The 26993-nt window shown below is 43.5% G+C and overlaps 1 protein-coding gene across 8 annotated transcripts in view; it reads left to right on the forward strand.

Annotated features, from left to right (window-relative positions):
• Positions 1 to 26993, forward strand: part of SLC4A4 (solute carrier family 4 member 4) — a 347209-nt gene that overhangs the window by 16201 nt on the left and 304015 nt on the right. For 4 of the 8 annotated variants that reach the window (XM_021100501.2, XM_084971071.1, XM_021100505.2 and 1 more), the window contains exon 1: positions 25699 to 25794. The exons of 3 other annotated variants lie outside the window; for them this stretch is intronic. The gene's annotated coding sequence lies outside the window, so the exon portion shown is untranslated. Of the gene's footprint in view, positions 1 to 25306; positions 25430 to 25698; positions 25795 to 26993 lie in introns of those variants that run through there. One more of the 8 variants, XM_021100506.2, reaches the window with a different exon arrangement.

Here is a 26993-nt window from a genome sequence, read left to right on the forward strand (position 1 = left end):
GTTAAGATTTCATTTCCAATTTTTTTTTTTTTTTTTTTTTTTTTTTGTGGGGAGGCTATTTGGGAGGGGTGAATGTGGATAAAAGATTGGAGGCTGACTAATGGATGTGAAAAAGGTATTAATGTTTAAAGTGGTAAAAACTCATCTCATAATGAGCCCTTTCCAAGATGACTTTTAAAACTGTGTTTTGGGGCTTAAAATACATAAACCCTCTTTTTACAGAAATGTTGTTGCGCTCGATATAACGGAAACAAGTCTCATAGCCAAGAAGATTATTCAGTGCAGCTTTTAATTCTCAAAACATGAAATTGTGACATTTGTACGTATGATCTTTCATTGTGTAAGGGACATGAAGTAAAAAATAATATTTTGGACAAAATTATTTATTGTTTCCAAAATGGGTGTTGGTCAGAATGATTTCTACTCTTCTGGGTTTAATCCCAATTATTATATGATGGCTTTGCAGAACGTAGCCTGCTAGTGACTGTCTAAAAACTGCTTCATGCTTCCTTTTTTTTTTTTTTTTTTTTGCTTTTTAGCATGAATGCAGGTGGCTTTTTATGTGGGCTTTAGTTATACTTTGGTGAAAAAAAAAATCTCAATCTCGGACCATTGTTTTGAGTTTTAAAATGAATAAATTAAAAGCAGATTATGTTGTAGATAAAAAGGAAAAATTGCCTACCAAAAAGCAGTTTTTTTATTTAAATAGAATGACTTATTACTTTCATATAGGATATTAATCAAGGTTAATCAGTTCTTAGATTGTTCACCTAAATTTGTACATGTAGTGCAGGCATGAACATGTAAATCAATCTTTGCTTCAGTGATCGCTAGTACAGAAGAAGTACTTTAAGCTAGATTTTAATTACCCTCAACATTTTATGCATGAAATCTTTAGTACATTCACTGTTATATTACTTAAATAAAAGGCAGAAGAGGAAGGATACATAATAAGCATCTCCTGTGAATTGCAGCAAAACCACATTATTAGAATTTACGTCTTCTCTGAAAATTAAGGGCTAGTTTTTTACTCGCAGGACACTCAAAGGTTGACCGGAAGGAAAGGAAGGTCCTGCATGGCATCAGCTCTTTGGGCTAATGGTCTAAATGAAATGGACAAAAAGATGACAAAGAAATCGTAAACTTAGATTCAGTCTCTTGATGGTTCAGTTTCCAACAGTAAAACCTGGTGAGTTCGCTTTAAGTGAGGTTTGCTGCAAATTGATGACGATTTTTAGCACTTAGCTTCTTATCTCCAAAGCACTTTCCAAATGTTGAATAATTAATTGCCACAACCCCACGTGGGGATAGAATAGCAAGCCTGTCTTTCTGTTTACCAGGAAACCATTATGGCAGAGTCTGGAAATGTTGGTGTTTATTTTTAGAGGTTTCTGAGCTTTCCAAGGTGACCAGCTTCTTAAGTGCTGTCATGATGTCCAATCCCAGGGTCATGGGCAAGGTAACCAAGGACGCTGAGTCCTTGAAAACTTTTTTTCTTCTCATGGCGACCATTGTTTCACTTCACTTCTGCCTGCTCATCATTTTGGAATACAGTTTTTAAAAATGGAAGAGTAAGTATGTTTAGTCTCTGAAATTAGTATGATCTCAACTGGTAATTTCAAAATCTGGGAAACCAGTGGAATGAGGAGAACAAATTTAAGTGGCAAAAAAGTCACATTCTGAAAACGGTTCCAACGCATTAACGAATCTCTCAAACAGTAGTTTTTGTAACTCCAGCCTAACCTTGGAATAATGTCTGAGGAATAATGAATATATGTGTATATATACTTAATGAATATATGGACAGTTGAGCTCGTTGACACAGAGGACAAACTTACATTAAAAACCCGAGAACAGGAGTCCCTGTCGTGGCTCAGTGGTTAGCAAACCTATCATCCCACGAGGTTGCAGGTTTGATCCCTGGCCTCGCTCAGTGGGTTAAGGGTCCCGCGTTGCCGTGAGCTCTGGTGTAGGTCGCAGACACGGCTCGGATCCTGAGTTGCTGTGGCTGTGGTGTAGGCCGGCAGCTGGAGCTCCGATTGGACCCCTAGCCTGGGAACCTCCGTGTGGCCTAAAAAAGTGTAGCTCTAAAAAAGACAAAAGACACCCCCCCCCCCCAAAAAAAAACCCAGAGAACAAGAAGGAATACAAAAAGGCTAATTTAGTGTAGAATGAAGGGGACAGTTGGACCCTGGTGTTCATAAATCTGAAAGAAGTTTGAGAGAGGTCTTTTTTTTTTTAATGGAAATTTTTTTTCTTTATTAAACTTAGGACTTGGGCACATCAGATCAAAGCAATTTGGGGGGAAAAAGAGCCAGAACCCACAATAGAAAAAAAAGTTAACACTGTCTGGGCCGTATCAGAACCCAGAGACTATATTCCTTTAATTGAAAAATTCTAGGTGCTTCATAACTGACCTTTTGATACAGAGTTTGCGAGAGGTCTTGAGTGGAAGGTGCGAGGTGAGCAGAGTCTTGGGGAGGCAGGTGAGTAGCACTGAAGAGATGGCTTCCAGTGGTGACCACAGCCCATCAGACGATAATACCTCCATTAGGCAGACTAATTCCTGGCTTGTTTGTGTTGCCAGCGTCAGGATGTCTCCTGATTAGCTCTGGGGAGAGAGGCAGCATGAGGTCACTGGGGCAGGCGCAGAAGGCTGTCCATCCCTCAGGTTCTCAGCCTTTGACACAGAAGAGAGCCAGGGCCTTACTCCAAGAGCAGTTAACTAAACCTTTTATGCTGTGAGAAACTCGCCTGATGACGCAGAGAACACTGTGGTGGTTGGTTCTGATGAGCGCTGAGTTTCTGGCCTGTGATGAACACCTTTAAAGGCAGCGCAGATTCTGCATGTCATTTCAAGGAGATGAAGTCCTAGCAATCTTAGAAGTGACTACTTACATTTGTCTACTGAATGCAGGGAGAGGTTCTTAATTTTGATGTCTGGAGTCCATAGCTGAGCTTTAGGGGGCCTCAGAACCCCCAGATATTGTGTACAGAATTTGTATGTATATATGTTTTTGGAAGAGTGCATCTAAACTATTCATGTATTGCTTAAGTGGTGACATACGCATAACATTTAATATCTAATAGATTGATGGGCCCTAAGAATGTTTACTTAGTCCCCTCCAAATAACAGAACAAAATATTAGTGTCTAGCTATATATTCTCCTCAAATCAAGGGAATGAGAGCCTGTCAGCTCCAGGATATTGCCTGTAAAAAGTCTACTGTTTTTATGTTATCAGAAACATCAGAAAGTGCAATGATGCAATCAGAGCCAGTGAGCATGATTATTTAACTACCGTGCATTAAGTTTGGAAAGGTAGTGATCAAGTCTAGCCCTATCTACAACCAGTCATGGGGTTTTTTTACTGTCGGATCTGAAGAAGATATGCCCGTAAGCATAAGGCAGCTTCAGTTGTACATTTGGAATTTAGCTTACTTTTTTTTTTCTTTTTAGGGCCACACCCATGGTGTTTGGAAGTTCCCAGGCTAGGGGTCAAATTGGCGCTACAGCTGCCAGCCTACACCACAGCCACAGCAACGCCAGGTCCTTAACCCACTGAGTGGGGCCAGGGATCGAACCTGTGTCCTCGTGGATACTAGTTCGTTAACCACTGAACCACGATGGGAACCCCTAGTGTTTTGATAGCATTTTTGTGGGAAACTGCTCAAACGGGATGTGTGATACGTATGGGAAGTAAGAGAGTTCTTTGCTTTATGCGGTTCCTTTCATAAGCAATGTAGTTGTTTTCCCAAATATTTGTAGATTAATTTAAACTTTGTAAATAAGAGCATGTTTATTTGAATTTTTACAAATAAGGTCTTGATTACAACTCATTAGAGGAGGCTTGGTATTTAAAGGAATACTGCAATATAGGAGAAGCGATAGGGGATTCTTTGGTGATTTGGTGGTTAGGAGTTGGTGTTTTTACTGCTAAGATCCGGGTTCAATCCCTGGTCTGGGAACTGAGGTCCCACATCACACTGAATGCTGTAGCCGAAAGGGGGGTAAAAAAAAGAGAATCGATAAAAATTAGTGAAAGATAATACACAAAAGTAGGGTTCTTTATTTGAGTTCACAGTTGGCCTTTGGTGGGGGCAGAGGTTCAGTAAGCTCATGAAAATAAATTACTATTTAAATAGCATTTTACTTTGAGGCCAGAATCCACAGTTTTCATCAGATTTTCGAAAGATCCACGGCCCCCAAAGAGATTAAGAATCATTAGCTTATAATGTCAGAGTCTTATATATGCTTATCTAAAAAGAAGGCTTCTATGATTTTAAGATTTTGCTCAACTTCAGAAAGACAGGTCACTGATAAAGAATAAAAGGGTGCAGTAGGGATTCCTGGTGGCCTAGTGGTTAAGGATCCAGTGTTGTCACAGCCGTGGTTCCAGTTTGATCCCTGCTCTGGGAAATTTGGCATGCTGTGGGCATGGCTTTAAAAAAAAAAAAAAAAAAAGGTACAAGAAAATGGATCTCAAAAGTGTTTAGGGCTGCTGTGGTCTGAGTGTCCCTCCCACCCAAATTCATATGTTGAAATCTTAGTTTTCAAAGGCGATAGTTTAGTAGCTTTGACCTTTGGGAGTTATTAGGTTATGAGAATGGAGCCCTTGTGAATAAGATTTATGCTTTAATAAGAGATACCACATGAGGCTTCCCACTGTGGCTCAGCAGTGATGAACCCAACTAGTGTCCATGAGGACACAGGTTCGATCCCTGGCCTCGCTCAGTCAGTTAAGGAAGAAGCTACTATTGCCCTGAGCTGTGGTGTAGGTCACAGATGCAGCTTGGATCCCGTGTTGCTGTGGCTGAGGCTGTAGCTGGCAGCTATGGCTCCCATTCAACCCCTACTCTGGGAATTTCCATATGCTGTGGGTTTGGCCCTAAAAAGATCTCACAAAACAAAAACAAAAATTAAAAAAAAAAAAGAAGGGGCCCCTTAGCCCCTCTGTTGTATGAGGACACAGTGAGAAGTCTGCAACCTGGAAGACAGCCCTCGCCTGATGGTGCTGGCATCCTGATCTTGGACTTCCAGCCTCCAGAATTGTGAGCGATGCATTTCTGCTGTGAGCTTCTCATCTGTGATATTTTGTCATAGCAGCCCGAAGGGATGAAGACAAGGGCTGAAAGTTCTGGAGATGTATCACACAGCAATGCAAATGTATTTAACACTGCTGAACTGTACACTTAAAAACGCCTAAGATGGAAAATTTTATGTTCTGTGTTTTTCACCACAATCAAAGAGCTGAGTACAGTGCTTGATAAATATGTCCTTAGATTGACAAATACCTACAAAGATAAGAATGATCAAACCAGTAACTCTCAGTTAATTGAGGACCTGGGATTAAATCATTGGCTAATCTGTGAATCTCATTATGATCAATAGTTGGAACCATTTCACCCATGAAATGCTCCTTCATTTTGATGATGTGCATAAAAGAAAGGAGAAGGTGGTTTCTTACTCTGTTGATTGGTTTGGGTTTCATTACCTCTGCGGTAGTTATCTACTGGAGGCAAGCCTTGCAGTGGTTAGTTAGGTCGTCAGGCTCTGGCATAAGACAGGATGGTCATATTGCCTTGCCATTTATGACCGTGGTCTTGGAGAAGTCAGTTAGCATCTCCGTGCTGTACATCTGTCAAATAAGTGCAGAAAAAGTACTGATCGTATAGGGTATTTGCAGCAAAGAAAATGCTCTAGTGTGTATTTATCAATACCTGTCTCATAGTAAGGACTTAATAATTGTTAGTTTATTACTACTTTTGGAGTGATGCCTGCCAGTAAGATAAGATAGTGCAGGCTGGATGGCAAGAAGAAATGAAGTGTTGGCTGTGTTCCAAATGCTATAATCGTCCCTTGAATAAATGAAAATTGATGGTTTATGTTATTGACACTATTGTGAAGTCTCTTAGAGAGTTTCATTTGATTTAATGTGTCTAGACACATGGACCTTCCAAATAGAATATTTCTTTTTTTCTTTTTTTGTCTTTTTGCCATTTCTTGGGCCGCTCTTGCGGCATATGGGAGGTTCCCAGGCTAGGGGTCTAATCGGAGCTCCAGCTGCCGGCCTACACCAGAGCCACAGCAACACAGGATCCGAGCCGCATCTGTGACCTACACCACAGCTCACGGCAACACCGGATCCTTAACCCGCTGAGCAAGGCCAGAGATCGAACCTGCAACCTCATGGTTCCTAGTCAGATTCGTTAACCACTGAGCCACGACGGGAACTCACATTTCTAAGCTTATTAATTCAGAATCAAAAAATTGAAAAAAATCTATAACCATGGGTGAGGGTAAATTTTACAATGTGCTTCCATAACCTTAAAGGAAAATTTGCCTACAGGAACAAATCACTGTTGATTTTAAAACTAGATTTGCTTTCCCATCATTTCATACACATACACAAACTAAACAAAGGTTACTGACAGCGAAATGAACTTTAAAATGTTGCTGACATCAGATCATTTAGTAAATAAACTTAATTTCCATCTTTCTGTACTGGTGAAGGGGGCTCTGGAAGTGGGAAAGTGATCCAGAATTTGTTATTGCAAATTCTCCTTTATGAATCACTTCATGGTCTTCCAAAAAAACTTTGTATTTTTAATAGCTGTATGAAAGCATTTTTTTTTTCCCTTTATGTAGAAAAAAGTAGACATGACTTCTGTTTTTTCTCTTCTTTCATTTGGGCTTACAGAATTTTTGGAAAGCCTCCTTCCTTTTGAGAAATTAAAGAATATGCTGTATCAGGGTTATGAGGATAGATATCTTATGATTGGCTAATTCTATCTCTAGAATTAAAAAAAAGATTATTAGAAATAAAATCTGTCATTACCCTGTTGATCACATTACATTGAAAGGGCTACATTGTAGTGTGTGGAAGCAAACTTGGTTCCTTTTTTTGGTACTAAAATCTTGCAATCTCATTTAATGATTTATCAGTTATGGTTTTCCTTCATATTGTGGTATTTGCTTTCATTATTATCATCTAAACTCTTCTGTTTGAAGTCACCTTCCTGTTTATGGTTGTGTGGAAAGCAAGCTAACTTAATTTGGGTTCTAGTATGTCTGGATCAGTTTTCCAGGTCATTTGTACCATGTCTTGAGGATCCCAGATGGTACTCAGAAAGCCTGCACTTAGATCTAGGGTAATCCTTTTGCCAAGACCAAAAAAACGTTTGACATAATGTGAATCTCTCTCAACTTTCTTCTGGAGTTTCCAGACTGGATATTGATAGTAAGCAAGGTCACAGTTATCCTTTTTTTTTTTTTTTTTAAGCCAGTGAGTAGTAGCCATTATCTGTTTTTTTTTTTTTTTTTTTCCTGCTTCTTAGAGCAACACCCATGGCATATGGAGGTTCCCAGACTAGGGGTCCAATCAGAGCTATAGCTGCTGGCCTACACTGTAGCCACAGCAACATCAGATCTGAGCCACGTCTGCAACCTACACCACAGCTCACAGCAACGCCAGATCCTTAACCTACTGAGCAAGGCCAGGGATCGAACCCGCAACAACATGGTTCCTAGTTGGATTCGTTTCTGCTGCGCCACGACGGGAACTCCCATTATCTGGTTTAACGAGAAGTTGTGGCATTCATGTCTTTGCTGTCTAAAGAATGAATGACCTCAGTATACTCAAAGTGACAATTGCAAGAAATGTCGAAGTGTTTTTGAGCAAGTTGAGTTTGTAGACGATGTATTGCATGTGTTAAAATGACTGTTGGTAATTTTTCAGGAAAACTTTTCTTATGGGTTATTTCTCACCAAAGAACATGTTGTTTGTGATTTCACTTTTCCCGCCTCTTCCCTTCCACTCCCCACCGGTGGCCCAGGTAGAAGCTAAGGGAAATTAATCCAACGCAGGAGACTTCTTTGTTCTTGAGCTGGGAATGCTGTGTTTGTACACAAAAAAGGCAAAGAAACATCTCTGTTAATCTTGAACAAGTCTATTTCTTAGAATTGAAAGCTGTGCAAAAATGATCCATTAATGAGTCTTTCTACTTCAGTAGGCTCTAATCTCCTCTATGAAGTGGTTGTATCTTATTCATTTCTCTCTCTCTCTTTTCAAGGCTGCCCCTGGGGCATATGGAAGTGCCTGATCCAGGGATTAAATCTGAGGTGCAGCTGTCACCTACGCCACAGCTCTGGGCCTTGCTGGATCCTCTAACCCACTGCACTGGGCCAGGGATGGATCCCACACCTCTACATCGATTCAAGCTGCTGCAGTTAGATTCTTAATCCACTGTACCACAGCAGGAACTCCTCTTATTCATTTTTTTTTTTTTTTTTTTAATGTCACCAGTCTTAGGCTTAGACTGCCACAGAGTAGGTAGGTCCTCAGTAAAACATTGTGCAAGTGAGCTGTACTAAAGGTGTACAACTGCAGTAACAAAGTCAAAAAGTGAAAAAAAGAAACTCTGTTGGATCATCAGAGTTTCAAAGAATTGCCTGAAGAATCTAAACAGACTTCAAACTAAATATGCCACAAGGAAAAGTCACATTCAGAATGTTTTTCTTTGTCATTATCTTGGGAACATTTATTCATTTGCAGATCCATGTGGTTTTAGATTGCTTTCATATAATACCTTTGTATGCCAGGGTGACTGCATTATACACTTTTAGCACAAAAGCACCTTCATAAAATAGTTTATCTTTTTATAATCACCTTCCCTCTTTTCCATTGCTCACTCCTACAGATTTTTGGCTTTGGATGGTGATTTAAAAAGGATTTATAATTTATTTGCTTTGAACCATATAAAGACATAGAGATACTCCTGTGATTTTACAGTGGCAAGTTTGGATCTGTCGTTACCCTGCTTTATTTGAAATACAGAAGTTTTCACAGACCAGCCCTGAAACCCCTGAAATGCTGAACAATTTGCAAAATGAAAACATCAAAACAGTAAATGATAACCTACAACATCCCCAAGGTGCTCCCGTCAGGGAGATAGAAGGACATTTTGGGTCTCTAGCAGATTTCTAATGTATTTCTATCCATATTGTTAAGAATATAGGGGCACAAAATATCAGGGACCTTAACATTGCTGCATTTGGAAAATTTAAAAACAGCTGGGTATGTTTAGCACACCTTCCTGATAAACCTAGACATGAACCTTAAGCATCGGAACCCTGCTGCCATCAGGCAGATGGACCTGGCTAAGAATTTGTACCTTCTCTTATTCTCATTACTGGTAGTAATCCTGAATTTTGCCTCCTAAAGCGTGGCGCTTGCCATGTGATAAGGAGTTAGTAGAACAGAAATAGGGGTGCCTCTGTTCTTGTTTGGGGGATTTGCAGACATAAGAGAGCTCTGCCAGCTCCCTGGTGTGCTGCATGGCAGGGCCCCTTTTGCCACCAATCAGGCCCATCTTACTGCGGAGAATGGGTTTTCACTTTACAGTCACTTCTGTCCTTACCGTGGGTATCAACAGATAGACTGGAAAATGAACAGATGAGGAAACCACCCTCTTCTCTGCTCCCCCTCGGGCTGCTCCCTGGCAACATCGTTGTGACGGTTCAGTTGGCCCTAAGACTGCAATCATTTCTTCTTCTGTTTTTAATCAAAATATAGTTGATGTACAGTATTGTGTTAGTTTCAGGGGTACAGCAAAGTGATTCACATATACATATGTGTATATTTTCAGATGCATTTCCATTGTAGCTTATTACAAGCTATTGAGTAGAGTTCCCTGTGCCATACAGTAGGTCCTTGTTGTTTATCTGTTTATATATCGTAGCGTGTCTGTTAATCCCATTCTCCTAAAGTATTCCTCCTCCCCTCCCTTTCCTCTTTGGCAGACCTAAGTTTGTTTTCTATGTCTGTGAGTCTGTTTCCATTTTTTTCCCCCCAATAAATACGTTTGTATTATCTCTAGTTTTTTAATGTTTTATTTTATTTTTTGCTTTTAAGGGCACGCCACGGCATATGGAAGGCCCCAGGCCAAGGGTTGAATCAGAGCTGCAGCTGCCCGTCTACACCACAGCCACAGCTACGCAGGATCTGAGCCATGTCTGCAACCTACACCACAGCGAGGCCAGGGGTTGAATCCATAACCTCGTGGATACTGGTAGGGTTCATTACCACTGAGCTGCATATTGTTTTTTAGATTCCATGATGAGTGATACGCTATAATATCCCTCTTTCTCTGACTCCTGTCACTTCACCTGCCTCAGTCACTCCCTGATGTGGCCCTCGGGTGCCCAGATATGCCCCAGTACCTTTTGTGAGCAACCCGTGTAGAGAATTGAGCTGCATGGGGTTCAACTTTGGCATTGGCTTTGGGGGCTGACCCTGAGCTGAGGGGGGTGGAAGCCTCTGACCTGGCTCGACACAGTCTTGTTTACACTCCTTCGGAGAGCGTGTCATGCTTAGCCTGGGATGACGCTAGCCAACAGCTGTTAGAAAAAGGGTGGTCCCATGTGTGTGGGGGGGTGGGGATGGTTATTCATGCTACTCCGGGTACACTGTGGACTTTCTAAGCCGCTGGCATTTCCTGACCAAAAGGTTGGTGAGGAGATGGGTTCATTTTCTAGTGCTTCTGAATCTTTGTCACATCATGGGATGTACGGCAATCTAGGTGAGCAGTCTAGACATCTTGTGGCAGGAGGTCCCTGCCCGGGGCCCTGGCTGTGCCTGGTCCTGCCTGGAGGGAGGGATGGACATCATAGGTCACCTGTCTGTGGTCCCAGCACACTGGCTGGGGACCATCAGCATGCACAGCTGACACAGTGGCAATCTTATCTGTGAAATAAATCCCATACTAGGAGCTTGCATTAGGGTTTTGCTTTTGCTATGACTTCTTCACTTGCTTAGAAATACCTTTATGAATCTGAACTGTCTCTTCTCTAACCTAGCCTCAATATAAAACCTATCGTCTCATGGGCTATTAAGCATGTGGAGAAAATCAACCACATGAACTCTTTGAGCACCTTGAAAGTAATAAGCCTGGACCATCACAGTTGGGTCACAGAACTTGGGAAGTCATTTTGTCTGTCCTCCTGTGCTGTACTCAGTCCTGTGGATTGCAGACTAAAACATCACAGATGGGCTTGTGGGGTTTTTTTGGGGGGGTGGGGGTGGGGGGAGAATTCATCAATTTTCTCTTTCCTGCTTTTTTTGGTTTGCCAAGAACTTTGTATTCTGGTCTTGTCCAAGGTGCAGATGGTAGTGCTTTCATTTCAAAACAGCTTATGGTCCTAATAGCACCCATTTAAGATAATCAATACACACTCTCCAGTTCACTCGATTCAGCGTCATTGGTTTGTCCCTGGGGAGCAGGTGATGTTCTTCCACTGATGCTTAGGGTCTGCTCCTCCAGGAGCTCCATCCATCTTGGACCTTCTCCTGGTCACTGAGGGGGAGGACGCAGCCAGTGGCTCCCGTGCTGGGCGCTGTCACAGCCGGTAAGGGAGAGGCTTGGTTTTCGAGTCAGACCGATCTGAGTGTGAATTTCCCGCCTTCTCTCTTAGGCTCTGCATTCTTGGTCCTTTCCCTTTGTGGCTCTGAGATAAGGTTTCTTCCTAAGTAAAAGTGAGCCTGTAATAACCTTGGGCTCCTGCGTTGTTGTGAAGGTCACAAGTGAACCCTCTGCAGGGACCAGAACAGAGTGGGTGCATGGCAAAGTGTATATGTAATTATCATTACTGGTAATTCTTTAGCGTCCTACAGAGTCAGTCGTTTTACTACGCAGGGGAAATTATTATTGCTCATCTACTAGGTTTGTCATTTCTATTTTAGGTAATCATTAATTTCAGAAAATTAGTTCTTACCAATGCTCTGTTAGTGGAGACTCTGGGATACAGCTTTCTTTTCTTACCTCCATCCTTCTGTCACTTTTTAAATTTTTCTTTTATTCTTATTTTTAAAAATTGGCATTTGGGGTCATTTGCAAGATTTTCCTGGGGTCTGTATTCCACAGAGTTACCACCTTTCAGAAATACTCTGCTGGCTTGTTTCTAGTCCTCAGCTGTGTTCCCGGTGGGTCCTCTGTGTATTACCAACAGGTTGACACATTTGACCTCTGGCGTATCAAGAGGTACATGCGGATAACTCTCTCCTTGATGCTCCTGCATGTCACATAAGGTTTAGAAGAGGAAAGCCCTCTCATGTTCCCGGCTACTACCATGGAACTCGGAAAGGGCTACCTGGTTATTCCTCTTGGCCATGCAGGGGAGGACACATCCATCACCTCTTCTTTATGTGTTCATCTTTTTTTTTTTTTTTTCTTTTGTCTTTTTGCCTTTTCTAGGGCCACTCCTGCAGCATATGGAGGTTCCCAGTCTAGGGGTCTAATTGGAGTTGTAGCCACCGGCTGACACCAGAGCCATAGCAATGTGGGATCCAAGCCAAGTCTGCGACCCACACCACAGCTCACGGCAACGCCAGATCATTAACCCACTGATCAAAGCCAGGAATCGAACCCGCAACCTCATGGTTCCTAGTCAGACTCGTTAACCACTGTGCCACGACAGGAATTCCATATGTGTTCATCTGTTGATGGACACTGAGGTCGCTTCCATATCTTGGCTATCGTAAATAATGCCGCTATGAGCATTGGTGTACATGTATCTTTTTGAATTAGTGTTTTTGTTTTCTTCAAGTATGTACACAAGAGCGGAATCACTGGATCATATTTTTGGTCATTATATTTTTAGTTTTTTGAAGAACTTCCATACTCTTCTGTAGTAGCTGCATCAGTTTACATTCCTAACAACAATGTGCTAGGGTTCCCTTTTCTCTGTATTCTTGCCAGTATTTGTTTGTATCCTTTTTGATGATGGCCATTCTGATAGATGTGAGGTGGCACCTCATTGTGCTTTTTGATTTGCATATTTTTATTTATTTATTTTTAAATTGTTATTATAGTTGACTTACAATGTTCTGTTCAATTTTTGCAGTACAGCAAAGTGACCCAGTCATACATATATATACATTCTTTTTCTCATATTATCTTCTATCATGTTCTATCACAAGTGATTGGATCTAGTTCCCTGTTCTATACAGCAGGACTGCATTGCTTATCCATTCTAAATGTAGTAGTTTACATCTGCTAATCCCTAAATCCCAGTCCTTCCCTCCCCCGACCTTGGCAACCATGATTCTGTTCTCTGAGTCTATGGGTCTGTTTCTGTTCTATATCTGTGCCATATTTTAGACTCCACATGTAAGTGATATCACATGGTGTTTGTCTTTCTCTTTCTGCCTTACTTCACTTAGTATGAGAATCTCTAGTTGCATCCATGTGGCTGCAAATGGCATTATTTTGTAGTTTTTTATGGCTGAGTAGTATTCCATTGTATATATTTACCACATTTTCTTAGTCCATTCATCTGTCTGTGGACATTTAGGTTGTTTCCATGTCTTGGCTATTGTGAATAGTGCTGCAGTGCATATAGGGGTGCATGTATCTTTTGAGCGAAAGATTTTTCTGGATATATGATTTGCATATTTTTAATAATTAGTGATGTTGAGCATCTCTTCATGTGCCTGTTGGCCATCTGTATATATTCTTTGGAAAAATGTCTATTTAGGTCTTCTGCTTATTTTTCAATTGTATAAAAATTCTTCACTAATTTTTTTAAGAGAAATCATGTGAATGGAATAAGGTCAGGAGAATCAAAATTGGATAAGAAATACCACTTTAGATTTGCTCAGACATCAAACTTTCTTTCCTTAAGTAGACTAATCCTTACGGAGAATAAATATGATGTTTCTACTAATGCATGTGCCGTCAGTGCCAAGGACCAAACAGTGCAAATCAGTAGTGTGATGACGCAATAAGCGATCTGGCTACTAACGAAATGGCATCTCTCTAGCTTAGCAGGTAGTTTTTATCTGTATTATAGGCTTACGTTTCAAAGCCCATTGTAAACAAAAATGATTCTGTGAATGTGACAGAATCAGGCACCCACAGCTAGTCATAGCTTCCATTTGGTAAGAGAGTCATCATTTGTACTTAGCTGGTCTTTCCTGGTGTTGACTCTTGGTTTTACAGAACCGTAAGCGCAGGCGGGAAGAGTTCCAGAACAGGGCTCGGAGGTCTCTGTCAAGGCAGGAACATGGTAGGGACAGTTCAACTTGTACTGGTTTTGGCTCTTCCTTTCCACCTTGGCTGCAGTAGTGAGCTGGGAAGATTGTGAAAGTTAAAACAAATGGCGATTGGAGAGGAAGTAATCTTCACTTCTAAGACTCTTCTTGGCAAAGGGAATTGTCTTCTGACGTTAAACTGGGGAAATAATTCTTCCTTTTATACTAGCAGTTTGTGAAAGTGATTCTTCAAGTTGGTAGTAGTTCTCAAGTAAGTCCCAGGTCTCCAGAGAGGGGATCTGGAACAGATCTGAGAGAAGTGATTGATGTTTTATTTTGGTCTTTCGCTGTCAGGTGTTTATCCAGATAATTAATTTTTGAGATAAGGAGAACAGCAAATATAGAAAGTTTCCTTAGACAATATGTATATGTGATTTCTTCCTGGAGTAGGTTTTGTCTCAACGGATAGTAGTTAATTTATATATGATTATTTGCTAGAGATAATCCTGTATTTATCCTAGTTTGAGTTAATTCTTTTATGACCTTTCTAACCATGTGCATGCTGCTTCCAACTTATTTATTTATTTATTTATTTTTGGTCTTTTGTTTTTTTCAGGGCTGCGCTTGCAGCATATGGAAGTTCCCAAGCTAGGGGCTGAATAGGAGTTGTAGCCGCTGGCCTACCCTGCAGCCACAGTAACGCCAAATCTGAGCCACGTCTTCGACCTGCACCACAGCTCACGGCAACGCCAGATCCTTAACCCACTGAGTGAGGCCAGGGATCGAACTCCATGTCCTATCCTCATGGTTCCTAGTCAGGTTCGTTAACCACTGAGCCATGACGGGAATTCCCCATTTGGAATGCCATTATTATGTATGATTATTTGAAACTCCGAATGTATTTTTTTCATAGAAAACAGTATTATGATGCTTAGGATTCCATTTAACCCCACATAAGCCAATTTTACCCATTCTCTACCTAAAACAATACTATTAGCAATATACTCTTAGTAGTTGTTGCAGTACTATTAGCTGATAACCTAGAAGGACTCCATCATTATACGACCTTGACAACAGCTTCTATTTTTAAGTCTCAATTTCATTGTCTAGAAAATGGGGCTGTTAATGGCACTTATTCATGGACTGGTATTAAGTTTTAAATAATTCAAACAGAGCACTTAGTGGGTTGGCTTTTATTATTATTACTATAATTTGGCCATGTTTGCAGTAAATAGATTTTTGTGAGCTGGCTTTGGAACCTAACCAACAAATGTAATGCTATTTCTTTGGGAAAAAAAAAAAATAAGTGTCTTGCATTTGGCAAGAAGGGATTATGGTGCCACCAGGGCATCCTTCTGCTTTTCCCTCGTACCTCACCAGAGTGTAGAGGTAGAAGGGTCTTTGGTGGGTTTTGGATGCTTTTTGTTCTCCCCGGAGCCCAAGGAAAGCTGCCTGTCTTGTGCATAGACATCGTACCTTTGTATGTACAGGGAGTCCTGACTTTCGTAGCTTCTGCTTTCATGCAGACTGTGCTTTACTATGTAAGACCCCGTAATTGACCTTCCACATTGGGGGAGCTGGAGGGACATTCATGGTGGCATTGCACACAACCCGTGGTTCTGTTTTGTCAGCGTCACCAGGTCTATGTGCACCTCAGTGCATGCTGTGTTGCATTCTACCACGTAACTTTATACAGATGAGAGAAAAATTAAAAAGGCTGATTGATGTAATGCTGAGAAATATGGGTGCCATTAACTTTTTTTTTTTGTCTTTTGTCTTTTTAGGGCCACACCTGCAGCATATGGAGGTTCCCAGGCTAGGGGTCGAATCCAGGCTGTAGCCACCGGCCTGTACCACAGCCACAGCAACTCCTGATCCGAGCCTCGTCTTCGACCTACACCACAGCTCATGGCAACGCCAGATCCTTAACCCACTGAGCAAGGCCAGGGATTGAACTCGTGTCCTCATGGGTACTGTTGGGTTTGTTAACCACTGAGCCATGATGGGAACTCCATAAACTTTGTTTTATTTTGAGTAAGGTGAAAAATGTTGGCCATGCAGAAGTCAGTCAAATACTACTTGGTGGATGAGAGCTTGTGAATTAAGTTGTGCAGGAAAAGAGAACACAAGTTGAAATGTCTAAAATGAGGGCATGAGTGTGGGCATTAGGGTTTTTAATCTTTGGGAATGGAACCAACCATTTTTATAAAGTGTAAATGTATTTATTATAAGTTTTTATTAGTTCATGTTTCTTCATCTCTCTTTTTTTTTTGGGGGGGGTGGCTTCATTTCATGGCATGTGAAGTTCCCGGGCCAGGGGTCGAACCTGTGCCACAGTAGCAACCTGAGCCACTGCAGTGACAATGCCAGATCATTAACCTGCAGTGGAGTTCCTGGAATTTTTAAAAAGCTTTTATTTTGGAAAATATCAAACATGAACAAGAGGAGAAATGAACTCCCATATACCCCGTTCCCCAGCTTCAGAAATTCCCGATATGTTGCCAGTCTTGTCTCACAGTCTTGTCTCTTTCCTCCTCCCCCTGCTTTTTTTTGGTGGAGTATTTTATTTTATTTTATTTTATTTTTTTTCTTCTTTTTAGGGCCACACCCACAGCATATGGAAGTTCCCAGGCTAGGGGACAGAATCGGAGCTGTAGCTGTTGGTCTACACCACAGCCAAGACAACGCCAGACCTGAACCACGTCTGCAACTTACACCACAGCTCACGGCAACACTGGATGCTTGACCCACTGAGCAAGGCCAGGGACCGAACCCACATTCTTATGGATACAAGTCAGCTTCGTAACCTGCTGAGCCACAGTGGGAACTCCCTGGTGGAGTATTTTAAAGCAAATCCTACATCATGGCATTTCACCAATTAATAAAATATTTCTAAGAAATAAATACAGTAAAAAATGTGATCCCAATGTCATCATACCCAGGAGAATTAACAAAAATTCCTTAGTAACATCTAATACACAGTTGGTCTTCAAGCTTTTCTAATTGTCCTCTTGAATTTTTTTGGAACAGTTGATTTGTTTGAATCAGGATTTCAGGCAGCATATTGTATTTGATAGTTACACCTGGTAGGTTTCTTTTTATCTTTCAGAGTTAAAGAAGGTTGTTGCTTTTTTTTTTTTTTAGTTTTGTTGAAGTATAGTTGATTTACAATGCTATGTTAATTTCTTCTGTACAGCACAGTGACTCAGTTATACATATATATATTCTTATCTTTTATGGTTTATTAAAAGATATTAAATATAGTTCCATTATATAGTAGACTTTGTTGTTTATCCATCTTATATGTAAAAGTTTGCCTCTGCCAGTCCCAATCCCTCAATCCTTCCTTCCTCAACACCTCTCCCCCTTGGCAACCACAAGTCTGTTCTCTATGAGTCTGTTTCTGTTTCATAGATGTGTTGATTTGTGTCGTGTTTAAACTTCATATATAAGTGATATCACATGGTATTTGTCTTTCTCTGGCTGGCTTACTCCACTTAGTATGAGAATCTCTAGGTCCCTCTGTGTTGCTGCAAATCATTTGTATTCTCATTATATATATGATGAGTAATATTCCCATTGTGTATATGGACCACATCTACTTTATCTATTCATCTGTCAATGGACATTTAGGTTGTTTCCTAAAGAGGGTGTTTTTAATTTGGGGATTACTCTGCTTCTGTGGGATGGCCCACTCCTTGTTATGAAGCCGCTAGAGCCAAACAGGCATTTCTTCCACCCTTAGGCAAGGGATGGCAAGCCAGGGCCATTTAACCTAAAATACAGTAGCTGTAACTAAGGAATTTGCAATATTTGAGTCTTTCCTGTTCTCACAAAATTAATCCAGAAAAATTTACTGTTAAGAACAACTTTAAACCTATTCCTTTGTCATTTAAAGCACAGATCTGAATCATGGTGTTAAAAAGCCACCAACAAGTCAGTTCTCTGCTATTCTCCTGATAGCGATATATTAGTCATCTGCCGTGGCATCTTCTCACACTAAGTGCTACAGCCCTGATCCCTGGGGCAAATTTAGGTAGGTGAGGACTCAGGCGGCACCTCCATAAGTCACGAACTCTGAGGCTGGTTTGGCACAAGTTAATAGAGATTATATGAATAAGTTAACGGAGGTTGGCCTGAGTTCAGAGGACTGACACATTGCTCAGCATCTTCACGAGGCCAAAGTCAGTATGCAGGTGCTGAACTTGGGACTAACGTCTTCTTGATCTGCAGACAGAGGACCAAGGTGTGCTCCGGCTTTGCTGCTGTAGGATGCTGCCCCAGCTGACCCCACCTGTAACTTCTGTGCTGTGGCCCCTGGAACACCTTCCGAGTAAAAGAAGTTTCCAGGAAGGGCCCTAATGGAAATGTTTATATACTGACAGAGATTTAAAAAGTAAGGAAGACTCTGAGCCTGAGGAAATATCACTGCTGCTCAGAAACCCCCCCATTGGTGTCTGGTTGCCTAGAGTAAATGTCGGAACCCTCCCAGGCCACACAGCCTCCACATCTTTTACCTTGACCTCTCTGGACTCATCTCCTATCCTCCATGTTCACTGCTCGGGCCATGGGCCTCCTTGACAGTGAGAGAGTCTGCTGGCTCTCTCCTGCCTCAGGGCCTTTGCACTTGCTGTTCCCTCAAGTGATCACTTCCTCACCAAATCAGCCACACCTGTGACCTACACCACAGCTCATGGCAGCATGGGATCCTTAATCCACTGAGCAAGGCAGGGATTGAACCCGTGTCCTCCTGGATACTAGTTAGGTTTGTTGCAACTGAGCCACAATGGGAACTCCCCACTCTTCTGATTTTTGATACAGTAGATCGCTGGCATGTGGGAACCTCACAGTTGTGATTTACACTGTTTGCTGGAGGTCCTGAAGGGTCATACCCTGTGGTCATTTGTGTTTTGTAGAGACACATCTGGTGACCCCTGGGTCGATGGTGAGCCCAGACTGAGCCTGGTGGATGGCCCGCCCCCTGCACTGCCTTCTGTCCCTTGGGCATTTAGAAACACAGATAGTTACACTGGACCACGTATGAAATCAGAGATTATATATTACAGTGATACTTGCGAATTTGAGCATTTGCAAAAGAGGGTTGGGGAGGAGTGTCCAGGGTCTGCACACTCGCTAGGTATTCAGGAGAATCTACTTTTTCACCGAAGGTCTCCTGGAGAGTTGTGATCCTGGGTTCCTGGAGAGTTAGGAACAGCTCAATCAAATCAGCTAAAGGGAGGTAGGATGCTGTGCAGTGGTTAAGAGCAGAGATTTGTGGACCTGGTCCATCTGGGTTTGACTTTTGACTTCAACAGTTAATTAGCTGTGTGTCTTTGGGCAAGTTACTTGATCTCTCTGTGCTTCAGAGATGATGATGGGAAAAAAATGGTATATGCCTCATCAGGCTGTTGTGAGAATTAAACGAGCTAATAATCTTTGCAAAGCAGTTACAATGGTGGCTGGCACATAGTAAGCTCAACTGAAGTGTTTGCTGAATACAAATGAAACACTTCATCTGGGAAGCCTCTTAGCGCATGCTTCAACTTTTGGCCAGTAGGCACACCAAGACGGGGAAAGAGTGAGTGTGGGGGATAGAATTTGAAGCATTAAGTTAAGTAATATGAAAAAGGTAATCCCTGATGGACACGGGTTAGTTATTATGAAGAGTAGGGGAGAGTGGTTGAGTTAAACTTGCCGCCTGGTCTTCTTATCAAACTTATGGTGTGATTTTGGGTAAATTATTAACTTTAAATTGTAGCTCTAAATGGGTATGTTAAAAGTATTTACCTTATGGGGTTGTTGCGAGGATGGAATCAAACAAGCACTGTAAAGTGCCTAGTACAATACCTGGCAGGTTGTGAATATTAAACACATGGAACCTAAGAAAATTCATCTATGATGAGAGTCACACATCTCAGTGGCTACATTGCTACAGATATTGAAATCCTGTAGGTAGAACCTCAAGCCCTATCCTATTACTGAGCCAGCTGGACAAAATCTGACAGCATCAGGAATGAAATAATGCATGTATGTAAGTAAAAGTATGAAATAATGCATATGTGGTGGCTGGCATGTAGCAGGAACTCAATAAAATGCCAGGAGCTGCATCCTTACCAGCAGGTGTGGTGGCTCAGGATGGAAGATGTGAATGGCGTGGCTGCCACTTTAGGTAGAGGGAGGCTCCTTTCTCCAGGGTCATCTCTGGGTGTCACAGGTGGGTAGGTTGGGGCTGGCCTGGCTCAGATGCCATCCACCTGACTCCCCACACTGTGTCCTGGAACAGACTCCTCCCGAGTCCCCGTCCACCTGCCAACCTGGATCTGACCCGAGGTCACTGTAAAAGCCACAATGAATGCATGCAAAATCACAGACTCACGTGAGAAGTATGAATTAACTCTGGTTATCTGTGCTATCCTTGTGCTAATTACTACAGATAATTAACACTGACTGTGTATAAATTTAAAGTTAGGCTGCAATTTCCAGAGGTCAAAGTTTATGTTGACTTCAGATCCTAATTTCCTTTTGCAGGGAGTTGCTAGCCAGCTTATTTACTGGTTTACCTAAACACAGTACAGAGTTTTATTTGCCCAGTTGCAGGCTTGAGGAACAAAATTGAGCTTTCTCATAGCTTCTCATGCTTCTTCTGAATTTTAAAAGCAGTGTAAACTGTAATTTATTTTTTAAGTTCATTCATTAATATAGTCATTAAGCAAATATTTACTTAGAACCTACTATGTGGCAGATCTGGCTACCTCTGAACTTTTATGCAGAGAAGGGGAAATTCTCATTTGAATTTAATTCCTCATATTACAGTGCACTTACAGTCTACGTGAAGGGTTAAGTTCTAAAGTTAGGCAATAAGAAGAAAGGTTAAAAGTTAAAATTTTTCTTAAAAAAAAAAAATCCCCTAGTTTGTCCATGACATAACATTTTTCAAAGGATGCACCGTAGTCATTTCCCACTCTGCTTTGGAGCACATCAGTGTTCCTTCAGTTGATACCAGCCAAGGAGTTGGAAGTTAGCTTATGTATGGGGTTCATGTTCTTTGAAAACTAGATTCAGGGTCTTTAAACTTAGGGATGCATGGAGTACCAAAAATGTATGTTTCCTCACTGTACTCCTTCCTCATTGGTTGATGGGTTGACTGACTCATTCATTCATCAACATGAGTGCTTACTATGTGTAACAACCAGGCTTTACCCTGGAGGTCAGAAGACTTTAGAAAGACGATACTTGCTCTCAGAGAGCTCATAATATGGTGGGCCCAGCTGCTATGACATCTCTAAGGACAGTTGTGTGATGTTAAATGATTGCGACAGTGCCGTGTCGTCCATGCTGCATGAGAAGTGGGTGTGTTCAAGGAGCCAGTGGAGAACAGAGGAAGGAGCACGGCTCTTCTTGGGGAAAGGTGTGTCTGAGAATGTAGGGCGGTCCAGAGAGTTGGGTCTTGAAGAATGGGTTGACCATTGAGTTCTCTTGTGCAGTGGGTTAAATATTCAGCATTGTCATTGCAGTGGCTTGGGTCGCTGCTGTGGTACAAGTTTGAGCCCTGGCCTGGGAACTTCCACTTGATGAGGGGGTGGTCAAAAACAAACAAACAAAACAAAACCAAACAAACCAAAAAGAATGGATTAACTAGGATGGTCTTTTCTTTAGAGGAAAGAGCATGTACACGAAGGCGTGGTAAATGGGCAGGAAAGCTCATGATAAGTCTTAGATTCCGTGCTGAGCAGCTTGGACTTCCTCGTCAATATAATGAATGCTCTTGAAAAGGAGAATGATACCAAATCGTGTTCTGTAGATGGATGGGCAAGTGGGAAGTGAGTTTAGAGCCAGGGCAGTGAGTTAGGAAGCATTGCAGGCGGGGAGGCTGGTAGCGTTCCGGCCATCACCCTCTTGCTGCTAAGCCCGAATGTGTTGAGCGTGGGGGGCAGGATGGGTTTCCAGCTATAGAGGTCCTCTCCCCTGTGGCTGGTCTCCCCGCTTCCCTTTGCCCTCCCTCCTTGGCTCAGCTGCTTTTTCAGTCTGACTCTTGGCTGGAGACCTGGCAGTGGGGAGGTGGCCAAGGGGGACAGAACTGCTGCCCTTCTGGCTCTCACATTAGAGTAGCAGTTCAGTTCTCACCTGAACTCTCTCTTTTTTTCTTTTTTCTTTTCAGGGTCGCACCCGCCTCATATGGAGCTTCCCAGGCTAGGGGTCTAATTGGAGCTGTAGCCGCTGGCATATGCCAGAGCCACAGCAATGCCAAATCCGAGCCTGTCTACGACCTACACCACAGCTCAGGGCAACGCCAGATCCTTAACCCACTGATCGAGGCCAGGGATTGAACCCACAACCTCAGGGTTTCTAGTTGGATTAGTTTCCGCTGCACCACCATGGGAACTCCTCACCTGAGCTCTCTCTTTGGACCTTTCTGATGTTCACACCGGGGCCTTTGAAGAAGGGTGATTGGAAGTTAAGAGTTGAGAAGGAAGGATTTCCCGTTGTGGCTCATTGGTAACGAACACGACTTGGCTGAGTTGGGGGGAGGCCTCAGAGGGTCACGTAAGCCGTTCCCTCTGCAGCCCTGAGTGCCCTCTTCTTTCACCTCTCACCTGCCGGGCCTCCAAATCCTCCTCACCCTGAATCTCTGTCTCCATCCTGCTACTTCTTCTTTTCTTGTCCTTTATTGCTGAGCCTGATCCAGCCTTTCAGAGCTCACTCTGCAGCCTGAGGACAGTATGGGAGACTTTGCTCCCAAACAGAGAAGGTGGGAGAGAGGAGGTTGATCTTCACCTCGAGGGGCAGTTGATTGCTGGTGTCCCCTGTTGACACTCCCATGCATTTGGCTCATGGGGACAGAATTATGGCCTTTGGGCCTGCCTGTAGGACTGTTAGTAACTATACTCTTGGGGCCTGGGGGACCTTAGGTTTAGATTCAGCTAAAATTAATTGATTTACTCCAGGAACCCTTTCTTTGTTTTTGCTTTTTTTAGGGCTGTACAGGTGTGTACAGAGGTTCCCAGGCTAGGGGTCCAATCGGAGTTGCAGCTGCCGGCCTACATCACAGCCACAGCAACATCAGAGCCGTGTTTGCCACCTACACCACAGCTCAGGGCAGTGCCGGATCCTTAACCCACTGGGCAAGGCCAGGGATCAAACCTGTGTCCTCGTGGATACTAATCGGGTTTGTTGCTGCTGAGCCGCAAGGGGAACTCCTGCAAGTGAACTTTTAATGCAGTTTATAAATCCAGAATTTTGTTTGCTTTGACCCTGCTCTGGATTGCATTTTCACCTTTTATCCAGCCCACAGTCTGGTTTCATGTGGGGTATTCACCCCTCTCCCCCTAGCCCCCGGGCGTGTAGATTTCCAGGCTGATCAGGGCCCTCCTGAACCCCGCGGAGGGGAGCGTTTTGCTTTGTTGCCGCCTGATGGCTGGGACTCCTCTCTGCCCTGAGTCGTGCTTGTCAGCTCTGCCGCATTGATGTATCTGTTCCCCAGCATGTCCGTCCAGAGCTCCAGCAGCCTTTACACTTAAGCCAAGGCCCGCGTTTCTGCCTTCCTCCCCGTGGGAACCAAGGGCCCTGTCGGCACCGGCCTGGTGAAGTTAGGCAGGGAAGTCAGAGTGGAGCTTTTCCTCCGCCCCGTCCCCGTCCCCGTCCCCGCCTCCCTGTAGTGCACACGTGTTGCCGAAAGATGGCAGTGCTCTTTGCAGCCACTGCAACTGCTCTTCCCCATTGCCTGGTTGCCTGTGCTTTGGAGAGCTGTCTTTGGAGTCTTTATGTGTACGTCAAAAATGTGGAGAGCAGATTTTCCCAAGCAACAAAAGCACCAGTCAGACACTGTGTGGTTTACGAAATTTGAAGGAAAAAACACGTTTGCAAATGATTGGTCCTGAAAATGGTTCCCCACTGCTCAGACATGAGTTGAACAAGAAATAGAATTCAGAGATGTGTGTATGAGTGAGTCATTTTTTTTGCATTTTTTAATTAGAGTATAGTTGAATTACATTGTTGTGCCAATTTCTGCTGTGCAGCAGAGTGGCCCAGTCACACATATATATACATTCTTTTCCTCATATCATCCCCCATCATGGTCTCTCCCAAGAGATTGGACACAGTTCCCTGTGCTATCCAGTGAGATGAATGAGTCTTTTTTGGGGGGGAGAGGGGGTCTTTTTAGGGCCATACCTGGGCACATGGAAGTTCCCGGGCTAGTGGTTGAATCGGAGCTGCAGCTGTCGGCCTATACCACAACTCACTGCAACGCCAGATCCTGAGTGAGACCAGGGGTTGAACCAGTGTCCTCATGGATACTAGTTGGGTTCTTAACCCGCTGAGCCACAGCGGGAACTCCAAGTGAGTCATTTGATCTGTCAGCACTGATGGCATTCTGTGTAACTCCTGAGAAAGACCTGTGAAAATGTTGATTTTTGCCTCCCATCTGAGCTAAGTAGCAGGGACAGCCTGCATTCGAGCTCCAAGAACCCCTTTTAGTTCTCAAGGGAAGGCCCTCATGTAGAGTGTAAGTATAAGTTTTATGGCAGCAACAGCTAATAATAATAATAACACACCTCTTCACTTCGTGGTATATGTCCCCTTCTCCGCGTGCATCAGTTCGGGGTGTGCGGGCAGGTGTGTAAAGAACTGTTTAAACATTTGCTGTGCACAGGAAAGCTGCTGTAAATGCATCAAGCTAGTGAGGATAAAGTGAAATGAGTTTAAATAGGAGGTTAATTAATAAACCTTAGTCTACATGCACAGAAAGAACCAGCGATGTCGAACTCAGGTATGAAGTTGCTAACAAGTGGAGCTATTCTGCTCCCTCGGGTGCAATGGCCTGGTGCCTTTTTGGATGTAGTCAGAAAGCCCCACTGTTCATTTGATCCACGGGCAGCCTGATCCCGTGGAGGACAGGGTGTGGAGGGGGGAGGGGTTGGTCCTGGGAGTGAGGTTGCAAGCCCCAGAGTGATCCCTCTGTGCATGGACCAGAGCTTCCCCAGGTCTGAGCGCTGCTGCTGCTGCTGCTGTGACCCGGCAGCCGAAAACTCACCCTGGGGCCTGAGGTGACAGGGGGACATGTGGCTCCACCTTAAACAGCAGCCTTTTTGCTGCAAGCGCATCCTTTGGCAAAAGCCTCCAGTTAGGAGGAGACTTGCTCTGCATAAAGTTATAACCCTGAAACCAGATGCTGTTACTATAGAGACGAGTGAAATGCTACTGTGGGAGGCAGAACCAGGGACGGGTGGGGGCAGGGAGGTGGGAGGGCAAGCGAGGCGAATCTAAAGGCTAGCACTCTAGAGACCTTCAACCTTTAGCAGCGCGGTGACGGGGCAGGCTTGCCTTCTGAAACTTGTGTGCTGGCGGCCTGCCACTTGCTGACTGGCTGAGTGGCAGCTGCTCGCACTGTGTGGACTAGCTGGTGAGCACGTTGGCAGTTGGCGAGGGCTCTAGGGGTGGGAACTTGGGGGTGGAATGTCGATGGGTGCCCGGGCCCAGTGGCTGACAGTTTTGCACACATGTTTCACGCGCCGGGCTTAAGTCACCCTTACGAGCCTATTCAGTGATTAGGACTGGCTGGTGAGCACTGGGTCCATTTGGCAGCAGATTTGCCATGTGTTACAGTCAAGTCACTTTCGTGTCCCAGAATAACGGAGAATAAGAGAAGCCCCACGGTGGGTGTGGACTTCTGAGGAAGGGGTCTGGCTTCTGCTGTCAGAGGTGCTTCCCAGTGAAGGAAGGCAGTGTTGGCCCCGCGTGGATTTTATACTTATCCCCGTGATGCTGGTGAGAAGCTTCCAAGTCTATTCTGAACTTTGCCTCATGCTGGCGGAGTGAGCAGCCTAGGGAGCTGTTTAGGAGCACGCTCCGTCCCTTCTTTGTTTTCAGCAAGTGCGGTTCCTGGGAAGGGACCATTTTAGAATGGATGGTGTGTGTGTGTGTGGGGGGAGCCTGATTAGGGACCAGATGAATTCCTTTCTTCTTACAGATAGTGGGGGGTGGGAAACGGGTTGGGTCAGACAGTCATTTTAAAGGATATCTCTGTCTTACTAATAATAGCCAGCAACTGCAAAGAGGATTTCGGGGGAGGGGGAAACACAGACCCAAATAATTGACACTCGTGGCGTAAAGACAGAAGAAAGCTGTAAAACCCTTGAACTTTGTGCAGAGAGCCCAAATGTGCCAGGCTGGACTTGCTCTGGAGGAGGTGAGGGCGGTTCTGGGCTTTCAGGTTTTATATTTTCTGTTTGCATTTTCTTTTCCCACTTCGTTCAGGGAAGAGGCTACTTCCAGATGCTCTGCATTGTCCATCAGAAAGAACTAGGTTTCTAATTACTTGCTATGTATAGTCTTGGAGGGAATGTGAAATATGTATCAAGGAGCCAAAGAACGCCCCAGTCATTATTCTCACTCTAGCTCAGACGGAGCTAGTGCTTCAGTTATTAGGCTGGATAGTTTTCTCCACCCAGAAAGAGGGCTCTGGGCTTTGACACTTGTCTAGTCTCCTTCAGTTGTTACTGCTTTCTTCCTTCTGCTTTGATTGATTGTTGCACACGATTTGGGGAGGGGCTTAGGTGCAGAGGCTAAACATTTTATTTAGGGGATGTGTGAAAGTCAATAAATGACTTTGGGACCAGCTTGATTGATGGTGAGGTGCAGAAATGATGGTCTCCAGGAGATTATACTGGATTCTGTAGGTCATTAGGCCTGGAAAGTGTTTGTCCGGAGAAGAAACATGGGCTGAACTACTCTTTGTTTCCCAAAGGGGAGACGGCACTAGGAATGCACATGCAGGAGGATTGGGGCTCTGGGATTTTGCTGTGCTTCTGAGGTCTTTTAAGGCAATTTTGCTCTTAAGCTGCCATCCTTATCTAGGTCCACAGATGCTGTGTTGTTGATGGGTTCTTGCTCTTTGGACCACCCTCCTAGATATAGAGGGGAAGTCTTGGAGAGGACAGATGTGGCTGCACTAGAGCCTTTGTCTG

The sequence above is a fragment of the Sus scrofa genome, chromosome 8 (assembly GCF_054392235.1).
Source record: "Sus scrofa isolate SSC_HxYL_T2T_F1_AM1 chromosome 8, Sscrofa_HxYL_maternal_Yorkshire_Landrace_v2.0, whole genome shotgun sequence".
NCBI lineage: Eukaryota > Metazoa > Chordata > Mammalia > Artiodactyla > Suidae > Sus > Sus scrofa.